We start from the raw sequence: 11827 nt of genomic DNA, 5'->3' as shown, positions 1-11827 counted from the left end.
GACTTTCCATTATCTTGATTTGAAGCCCTGTATTGCTCTCATCATCTTGTTTTCACTGATGTTCCTCTATTCTGTTTTGCTTGATAGTACCAGGTTCAAAAGTTTAGGCAACAGCTGTGAAGATAGTGGGATTCATTATGACACCCATTCTGGTTGACTATTATCTACTTTTGAAGACCTATAATGTCTCCAATGTTTTGGTTTTGTTGGTTTCATTCTTACTGTTTTGCTCAATTTTATTATAACTGATGATCTAGGCAATTCTATTAGAGATAGCAGGAGGCATTATGGTAACCATTGTTGATCACCTTGTATTATGCTTTTACATTATCTATTATGTGCACCCTTTTGATTTGACTGACTCTGTTCTGTCATGTCACATTTGGTTTTACTCTCTTCCAAAAAAGTAATAAGAACTGTGGGAACAACAAAACCCAAAATATGTAATTGTCATTGTACAAAAGAGGGGAAAAGAAAATGCTCTAAACGATAGAACTGCATGTATATTTAAATGTATAAGACAGATAATGATATTACTGAGTTTTGTTGAACCATTGAACAGAACTGATTGTAGTCTCACTGTTGGAATGTCCACTTTATAAGCTTTAATTTTGTATCTTGAACAACTATTTCTAAGATGACAATATATAATCCATTAAACTAGTGCTTTCCTACTGTTTATTTTTTTCTGTAAATCTGTATAACTTGTACCCTTTTTCTGCTTTTTTTTCTTTTTCTCCTTAAATAAAATTTTTTAAAAAGAGGAAGAGATAACAATCTTAAACATATTTGTACCATATTCCAGAGCATTCAGTTATACAAAGCAAGTATTAATAAAAATGAAAAATCACTCCTTAGTTCTTATTACTTTGGGGGGGGGAGAATAAAGTCAAATATGGCAAAACAAAGCTGTCAGTAAAAACCAAGGATAGACATAGCACATGATGTAGAACAGAGTACAAGGTTATTAACAATGGTTATCAACATTGTCTCTTGTTTCCTTAAAAAGAATTGTCTATCTCATTAGATATTATAAAGTTGGACAAAACAGTGGAGAACAAGACCAATAAAACTTAGGCATTGTGAACATTACAGGACTTCCAAAGGAGACAATAGTCAAACCAGAATGGGCATCTTTGTGAATCTTATTGCCTTCAAATTAGTTGCCTATGCCCTCAGACTTGCTACTATCGCACAGAATGGAACAGAGTCTAATCAGTCAAAACAAGATCTTGGGAGTATTACAGGACTTCAAAACAACACAGCTGTTTGCAGTCTCTCTGTTTGAATGTCTACTTTGTATTCTTTGATACTGTGATTTGAGCAACTATTTCCAAGATGATAATATGTAATCTATTAACAGGTGATTTCTTACTGTTATGTTTTTTTTTGTAGTTCTGTATTATGTGTAACCTTACACTGCTTTGTTTTGTTTTGTGTTTTTCTCTTTTTCCTCTTAAATTAAAAAAAAATAAAAAAAATGAAAAATCACATAAACGATACCACAATTATAACAGGAAACCTTAACACACCATTGAAATCAAGGGAAGGATCAACCAGACAGAAAATCAGCAAAGAAATAACAGAACTGAATCATACTTGTGAACAAATGGACTTGATAGGCATATGTAGCGTGTTCCATCCAACAACATAAGAATACACATTGTTCTCAGCTGTACATGGGATATTCTCTAAAATACACCACATACTACCTCACAGAACATTTTTTTTGTCTTTTTCCTTTTTATCAGTAGCGGGGATCGAACACATGACTGCCTGCTTGCAAGGCAGGCGCTTATGCTGCTGAGCTAAATACCCAGCCCCCCACAGAATGTATTTAAATAAATGCAAAAGAGTTGAAACTATCCCATGCATGTTACTGGATCATAGCACCATGAAACTAGAAATTAATGATAAAAGTAAATGGAAAAACCCCTCAAAAACATGGAAATTGAATGATACACTCTTTGACAATCAGTGGATTACAGCAGAAATTTAAAAAGGATTTAAACAACACCTACAAAAAAATGAAAATACAAATACAACTTACCAGAATTTGTGGGATGCATTGAAAAGTGTCCTCAAAGGAAAACTTATTGCACTGAGTTCCCACATTAGGAAAACAGAATGAATACAAATAAACAACCTGATACTACACCTCAAACATCTACAAAAAGAATAGCAAGACAAGTCCAAAGCCAAAACAAGGGAGGAAATTATAAAAATCAGAGCAGAAATCAATGAAATAGAGACTAAGAAAACAATCCAAACAATCAATGAATCCAAGAGTTGGTTCTTTGAAAGAATAAGTATAATTGATAAGCCTCTAGTCAACCTAATTAAAAAGGAAAGAATAAGCTCAAATTCATGCAATAAGTACTAAAAAAGGTGAAATCACTACAGACTCTATGGAAATAGAGAACATCATCAACACCTGTTTCAAAAACCTCTACTCCCCTAGGTTTTATAACACAGAAAAAATGGAAAGATTCCTAGAAACACATAAAGTACCAAAGCTGGGTCAAGAAGATGTAAAACTGCTGAATAACCCAATTTATATTAATGAAATTGAAAATGTAATTAAGTCCTTAGCTACAAAGAAAGGCCAGGCCCAGATGGATTCACTGTGGAATTTTATAAGAAATACAAAGAAGATTTAATACTGACACTCCTCAAAACTTTCAATGAAGTAGAAAGAGAAGCAATTCTTCCTAAGTCATTGCTGGATGCAAATATAACTCTAGTACCAAAACATGAAAAAGACTCATATAAAAAAGTGAACTGCAGGCCAATCTCCCTAATGAACACAGATGCAAAAATCCTCAATAAAATACTTACAAACAGGATGCAGCAAATCATCAAGAGGATTATACACCACATCCAAGTGAGATTCATCCCAGGCATGCAAGGATGGTTCAACATATGTAAATCAATAAATGTAATCCACCATATCAATAAAGCCAAAATGAAGAATCACATGATCATTTCCATAGATGCAGAAAAAGCTTTTGATAAGGTCCAACACTCATTTATGATAAGAACCTTACGGAAAATTGGAATAAATGGTCTTTTCCTCAATATGATAAAGGCCATCTATGACAAACCAACAGCCAGCATCATATTAAATGGCCAAAAACTGAAAGCCTTTACCTTAAAATCAGGCACAAGACAAGGATGTCCCTTATCACATCTCCTATGCAATATACTACTGGAAATACTATCTAGAGCAATTAGATAAGAGAGAGAAATAAAAAGGGCAAGGATAGGAAAAGAGGAAGTTAAATTATCATTATCTGCAGATGGCATGTTACTCTACACAGAAGACCCCCAAAATTCCATTAAAAGACTCCTGGATATAATAAATAAATTCAGTAATGTGGCTGGGTATAAAATCAATGTTCAAAAATCAATTGCATTTCTATACACTAACAACAAAATTACAGAGAGACAAATAAAAGAAGCAACACTCTTCATACTAGCATCCAAAAAATGAAATACTTAGGAATTAATCTCATGAAAGAAGTAAAAGCTCTATACAGAGAAAACTATAACACACTGAAAAAAGAAATTGAAGATAATCTCAGAAAATATAAAACATCCCTTGTTCACGGACAGGGAGAATAAATATTGTGAAAATGGACATTCTCCCAAAACTGTTACACAGATTCAATGCAATCCCAATAAAAATACCATCCACATACCTCATATACCAAGAGAAATCACTCGTAAATTCTTCTGGAACCAGAAGAGACCTAGAAGAGCAAAGGCAATTCTAAGCAGCAAAGGCAAGGCAGGAGGCATCACAATCCCTGATTTGAAGTTATACCACAAAGCTACTGTAATAAAATCAACATGTTACTGGAATAAAACAGAGGTGAAGATCAATTGAATAGACGAAAATACACCCACAACTACCAACACACTCAACCACCTTATCTTTGATGTAGAAAGGCCAAACATGTTCACGGGAAAAATGAAAGTCTCTATAATAAATGGTGTTGGAAAAACTGGCTCTCAACATGCCAAAAACTAAAACTAGAACCATTCCTATCACCATATACTAAACTAAAATCTAAATGGAACACGGATCTCAATATTAAAACCAAAACACAAAATCTGTTGGGACACAAAATAGGTAAACATCTTGAAGATACTGGGGAAGGTAGAGAATTCATGAACAGGAGTCAAACTGCATGGGAACTACTTCCCAGAATCAATAACTGGAATCACATCCTATAAAAAAGTTTCTGCATGTCAAAAGAAATCTCCAGCATACTGAAAAGAAAACCCACAAACTGGGAAAAGATCTTAGTGAAGTCTCCCTCAGACAAAGGATTTCTGTCCAAAATGTATAAAGAATTTTTAAAAATCAGATCCCCAAAATTCAAAGACCCTATCTAAAAATGGGCATCTGAGATGAATACACAGTTCTCAGATGAAGAAATACAAATGGCAGATAAATACATGAAAAAGTGTTCATCATCATTACTCATTAAAGCAATGCAAACTAAAACAACACTGAGATTCCATCTCACTCCTAAAAGAATGGCCAGGATCAAGAAAACTACCAACAACAAATGCTGGAGAGTCAGTCGGGAAAAAGGAACTCTCCTGCACTGTTGGTGGGAGTGTAGACTGGTGCAACCATTGTGGAGGTCAGTCTGGAGATTTCTCAAAAATCTAGGATTGGAGGCCCCATTTGACTGAACTATTCCACTTTGGGGCATATTCCCAGAAGAACTGAAACTATCATATCACAGTGATATATGTGTACCCATGTTTATAGCAGCACAATTTGTAACAGCCAGATCTTGGAAATAACCTAAGTATCCATCAGCTGAGGAATGGATAAAAAAGCTGTAGTATTTTTATACAATGGAGTACTACTCAGCCTTAAATAATGATCACATTGAGATATTTACTAATAAATGGATGCAAATTTATACCATACTCATAAGTGAAATAAATCAAACTCACATGTATAAACACCATATATTCTCCCTAGTGTAAGAAATAGTAAGAGTACATAAGAGTTTATGGTAATCATGATTCCTCATTACATTGTTCTGAAACCTTATAATGATAGCATTGGTTAGTTGCAATGGGTTTGTCCTTGTTTGTTTGATTTTACTAACTGTGATGGTATGAACAGCTAATTTGAGGGAAACAAGTCATTATAACAGCCAGTACTGGTATAATATCATCATACTATGAAGTCCTACCATGTTTTTGCTCTTCTGTTTACTTTGGCTCTATCATGTTGTACCTTATTGGATTGTATTACATGTGAAAGTATAAACAAACAAATTTTCTATGGAAAATGAGATAATATAGTAGCCATTGTATTTTTCTGTTATTTGGTTCTGAATGCCCTGTGATACTCTCATTCTCTTGAATGGTTTTATACTGTTTTGTTATGTTTGTTACTATTGTATATGAAGTTATACTCAACTATTTCAAAGAGACATTGTGGTAGTTACTGTTAATTATAGGTTGTCTTCTAGTGAAATTCTGTGTTGCTTACATTGTTCTGTTCTGATCTGCTTTGTTATGTCCTGTTTTGTCTTAATCTCTTTAAAATAAAATAAAATTTTTTAAAACGATGCAAAAAAGGAATTGCATTTCACTCCCTTGCCTTGACATTTTCTATTTCAAAAATTTTTATTATCCTTGTGAGTTTTAGTGGTAGGTAGCAGTATCACTAGTATCAAACCCTCTCACGGAAAAGACTGTTCTTTAGGGATATCTTCTGTGAGTAGGAGTTTCTTGGTCTGTGTCTGTCCCAAGATCCTACCTACCTTCTCAGTTAACTGAGAGTGAAATGTTGGTATCTCTTTTGGTGTGGAGCTTCCCAATATTGTTACACAAAGGGGAAGAACTGATTACAACAGATGTGATATCCTAGCTACAGGAGTACATTTAGCAACAATGATAGCATTAGGCATAGTTTAGAAACTGACAAACTGATAACTACTGATTTTGTACTTTAGACCATAGTCACAAATTAGTAGTTTTCATGAAAAGTGCTTCCTCTTGTTATAGTATATTTATGTTGGATTCATGTGGAAGAGCTGATGACCAAGTAACTGGAAATTCATGCACTGGTGGATCATCCCAGTGTGTAGGAGAATGGGCCAGACACCTAGATTCCTCCAGAGCACACTGAGAGTACTGAGGGTGGAGGGTTGAATCTCTATCAATTCATTCTTGGGTGACACATGCTTTGTTTTTAGAACCATAACTGGGCCTGCATCGGCCTCTCCATGTGTCTGGAGGACTGTGGATATCTCTGCAAGCAGGGAGGGATTGCAAGTTCCTGAGGCACCGCAGCCTGTGGTGAGTGCTCAGCACACTCTCCCCAAATCTCAGACTGTTTCGGACCCTCCAGGCTTCCGGGTGCAGTGAACTGGAGAAGTGGGTTTGAGGCCTCTACATCCGCCTCCCCATCCCGGCTGCACTTGGAGAACTGCTGAGCTTCCAACGGGTGGGCGGGCAAACACTATCCCCAGAGCCCAGCCTGTTTCAATGCCGCGCCCAGCCATCCGTGTGCAGAGGAGGGGCTGGGCGGATCTGGGGTGCCTGCATCGACCTCTCCATGTGTCTGGAGGACTGTGGATATCTCTGCAAGCAGGGAGGGATCACAGGTTCCTGAGGCACTGCGGCCTGTGGTGAGTAACATAACCCGGCTGCAATTGGAGAGCTGTGGAGCTTCCAAGGGGCAGGTGGGTGCACAGTGTCCCTGAGGCCCAGCTTGTCTGGAACTGCAGAGTTCTAAGCAGGCAGAGAGGGCCATTGGTTCGGCAGGCCCAGTGGCTTGGGGTACTGTGGTGCCAGAGTCTCAGTAGCTGCAAACATAGAAGGGGATTTTCAACAGATCCTGAGGAAGCTTTTAAATAACACTTGAAACACAGAAATATAGGAAAATGACAAAATGAAAGACCAAATTACAACCTCAAACCTCAAGCCCATCTCAAGAAACCCTAGGAGCAATGTATAAAGAATAAAATATATGCCATCCACCTCAAATATCAGACAAAATACCTACTGAAATTGACAAGCAACTCCAGGAAGCTTTAAAGAAATTCAAACTTGAAATAATCTCCCAGATAAAAGAAGAAATGATAAAAGAAATGAAAGAGATTCTAAATATATCTAAATAAAACACAGATAAAAAATTGGAGGAACTAAACAAAAAGATAGAATCCGTAGACGAGAACTATAAGAAACAAAGAGAATACATAATGCAGATGCACAGAGATATACCGGAAATAAAAAACTCCACTGAAAGTTGTAAAAACTGCCTTAATGAAAGTGAAGATAGAATTCCAGACCTTCAAGACAGGATTGCAGCTAGTGAACAGGAAAGGAAAGATCTTTTAAAAATAACAAGGAATCAGGAAACAACAATTCAACAACTACAAGATGATGCAAAGAAGAATAACATAAGAATGATAGGGATTAATGAAAAAGAAGGAGACAACATAAAGGATGTCAAGAGGATATTTAGAGAAGTAATAGCTGAAAATTTCCCAAGCATGAGATCAGAAACTGACATCAGGATCAGTGAAGCATATAGAACTCCAAACAGTCATAACCAAAATAAAACTACACCCAGACATATAATAATCACCATCCCAGAAATCCAGCACAAGAATAGATTATTAAAACCTGTCAGAGAGAAAAGACAGATCACTGATAAAGGAAAAGCTATCAGAATCACAGCAGACTTCTCAGCCCAAACAATAAAGTCAAGAAGAGCATGGAGTGAAGTATTCCAGATCCTAAAGCAAAATGATTTCCAACCTAGACTGATATATCCTGCAAAACTATCATTCAAAATTGATGGTGAAATACGATACTTCCACGACAAAGAACAGCTGAAGAACTTCATGAACACCAAACCAACCCTGCAAAAAACATTGAAAGACAGTTTAGATACACAAAGGAAAAAAACACTAAGTAAAACAAATAATTAAACAGAAGAGAAGGATAAAGATGCAACAGCAGAGAGATAACATGTCAACTATAAAGCAGCATTTAACAGTAATAACCATTAATGTAAATGGTCTCAATGCACCAATCAAAAGAAACAGACTAGCAGAATGGATCTGGAAACAAAATCCATCCATATGCTGTTTACAGGAAACCCATCTAGCCCAGAAGGATACTCACAGACTGAAAGTCAAAGGATGGAAAACAATTCTTCATGCAGCAGGAATCCAAAAAAAGGCAGGAGTAGCCATTCTGTTGGCAGACAACGTGAACTTTAAACCAACAATGACCATAAAGGACAAAGAAGGTCACTACATACTCGTTAGGGGAAAACTCCAAGAGGAAGAGAAAACGATCCTAAATATATACGCACCAAACTCCAGAGCACGCAGTTATATAAGACAACTATTAACAGAAATGAAAACTCAAATTATCAGTAACACAATTTTAACAGGAGATCTTATTACGCCATTGACACCAAAGGACAGATCAACCAGACAGAAAATGAGTGAAGAAATAACAGAACTGTATCACACCTGTGAACAAATGGGTTTGATAGACATATACAGAATGTTCCAACCAACAACAGCAGAATACACATTCATCTCAGCAGTACATGGATCATTCTCTAAAATAGACCATATATTAGCTCACAGAACATATTTAAACAAATGCATAAGAGTTGAAATCATCCCTTGCATGTTATCGGATCATAGCGCTCTGAAATTAGAAATTAATGATAAAAGATACTGCAAAAATCCCACAAACACATGGAAACTAAATAACACAGTCTTGAGTAATCAGTGGGTCACAGAAGTGATTGAAGAATAAATTAAATACCTACAAGAAAATGAAAATGCAGATAAAACTTAGCGGAATTTGTGGGGTGCAATGAAAGCCCTCCTCAGAGGAAAATTTATAGCACTGAGTTCCCACATCAGGAAAACAGAACGAATACAAATAAATAATTTGATGCTACACCTCAAACGGCTAGAAAAAGAAGAGCAAGTCAAGCCCAAAGCCAAAAGAAGAGGGGAAATTATAAAAATCAGAGCAGAAATAAATGCAATAGAGACTAAGAAAACAATCCAACGAATCAACGAATCAAAGAGTTGGTTCTTTGAAAGAATGAATAAAATCGATAAGCCCCTAGCCAGCCTTATTTTAAAAAGGGAAGAAAAAGCTCAAATTCATGCAATAAGAAATGGAAAAGGTGAAATCACTACAGACCCAATAGAAATACAGATCATCAACACCTATTTCGAAAACCTCTACTCTCAAAAGTTTGACAACACAGAAGAAATAGACAGATTCTTAGAAACATACAAAGTACCAAAGCTAGATCAAGAGGATGTAAAACTGTTGAATAACCCAGTCTCTGTTAATTAAATTGAAAATGTAATTAAGTCCTTACCCACAAAGAAGAGCCCAGGCCCAGATGGATTCACTGCAGAATTCTACAAGAAATACAAAGGAGACCTAATGCCGACACTCCTCAAACTATTCAATGAAATTCAAAGGGAAGCAATCCTTCCTAAGTCATTCCTGGAAGCAAATATTACTCTAGTACCAAAACCTGAGAAAGACCCAACTATAAAAGAGAACTATAGACCGATCTCCCTAATGAACACAGATGCAAAAATCCTCAATATATTGGCAAATAGGATGCAGCAAATCATCAAGAAGATTATACACCATGACCAAGTGGGATTCATCCAAGGAATGCAAGGATGGTTCAACATACGCAAATCAATAAATGTAATCCACCATATCAATAAAGCCAAAAGTAAGAATCACATCATCATTTCTATAGATGCAGAAAAAGCCTTCGATAAGGTCCAACATTTATTCATGATAAGAACTTTACATAAAATTGGAATAGATGGTCTTTATAATTCTCAGATGAAGAAATGCAAATGGCAAATAAATACATGAAAAAATGTTCATCATCATTACTCATTAAAGCAATGCAAATTAAAACCACACTGAGATACCATCTCACTCCTGAAAGAATGGCCAGGATCAGGAAAACCAACAACAACAAAAGCAATCTCCATCATAGTGAAAAGAAAGCCCACAAACTGGGGAAAAAATCTTAGTGAACTTTCTCTCAGACAAAGGACTTCTGTCTAAAACATGTAAAGAACTTTGAAAAATCAGACCCCCAAAATTCAAGGATCCAATCCAAAAATGGGCATCTGAGATGAGTACACACTTCTCAGATGAAGAAATCCAAATGGCAAATAAATACATGAAAAAATGTTCATCATCATTACTCATTGGAGAAATGCAAATTAAAACCACACTGAGATTTCATCTCACTCCTGAATTAATGGCCAGGATCAAGAAAAACAACAACAACAAATGCCAGAGAGGCTGTGGGGAAAAAGGAACTTTCCTACACTGTTGGTGGGAGTGTAGACTGGTGCAGCCTTTGTGGAGGTCAGTCTGGAGATTTCTCAAAAACCTGGGATTGGAAGTCCCATTTGTTTCCAGCTATTCCACTTTAGGCATATTCCCAGAAGAATTGAAAGCATCATACCACAGTGATATATGTGAACCTATGTTTATAGCAGCACAATTTGTAATTGCCAGATCTCGGAAACAACCCAAGTGTCCATCAACTGAGGAATGGATAAAAAAGTTGTGGTATTTCTATACAATGGAGTATTATTCAGCTATACAGAAGGATCACATTGAGATATTTATCAATAAATGGGCGCAGCTTGAGACCATACTCATAAGTGAAATAAACCAATCTCACATGTGTGAATACTGAATAGTTTCCCTAATGTAAGTAATGATTCAAATATATAAAAATATGTGGTAATCATGATTCCCCATTATGTGGCCTTGAAGCCTTATAAAGTTTTCACTTATTAATTGGAAAGGCTATATTCTGGGCTTCTTGATATGGAAATATTTGAAGCTATAGTATATGAAATTTTATTCAAATATTTCAAGGAAAAAGATAGACACTATGGTAACTACTATTAAGTTGGGTTATTTGGTGGTGAACCACTGGGTGGCTGAAACAGTTATGCTTTGACCTGTATTGTTATATTGTTATGTCCTGTTTTATCTCAATCTCTCCCTTATTCTTTAAAAAAATTATTTAGTTATTTCTTATATTTGTTTTAATTAAGGGGAAAAATTTAAAAAATTAGCAGGATATATAATAGTAACTTTTTTTGATTTCCTATTAACTTGTTTTGAAGTCCTGTAATACTCCCACTATCTTGTTTTGACTGATTAGACTCTGTTCCATTCTGTATGATACTATCAAGTTTGAGGGTATAGGCAACTACTTTGAAGCCAATAAGATTCACTAAGATGCTCATTCTGGTTTGACTATTGTCTCCTTTGGAAGTCCTGTAATGTTTACAATGCTTAAGTTTTATTGGTCTTGTTCTCTATTGTTTTGTTCAACTTTATAATATCTAATGAGATAGACAATTCTTTTTAAGGAAACAAGAGACATTGTTGATAACCATTGTCGATAACCTTGTACTCTGTTTTACATCATGTGCTATGTCTATCCTTGGTTTTGACTGACAGCTCTGTTTTGCCATATTTGACTTTATTCTCTCCCCCAAAAAAGTAATAAGAACTAAGGAATAATAAAACCCAAAATGTGTAAATTTTGTTGTAAAAAGAGAGGGAAAAAAAGAGCTCTAAAGGATACAACAGCAAGTGTGTTTAGGGGTGTTAAATAGCTGACCATATTAATGTTTTTGGTTGGATCATTGAACACAAGTGTTTGCAGTCTCACTGTTTGAATGTCCACTTTGTATGCTTTGATACTGTGATTTGAGCAACTATCTCTAAGATGATA

Source organism: Cavia porcellus, unplaced genomic scaffold (assembly GCF_034190915.1).
Source record: "Cavia porcellus strain 051 isolate PalLab524CR breed Dunkin Hartley unplaced genomic scaffold, mCavPor4.1 scaffold_7, whole genome shotgun sequence".
Lineage (NCBI taxonomy): Eukaryota > Metazoa > Chordata > Mammalia > Rodentia > Caviidae > Cavia > Cavia porcellus.
This window is presented reverse-complemented; position numbering follows the sequence as displayed.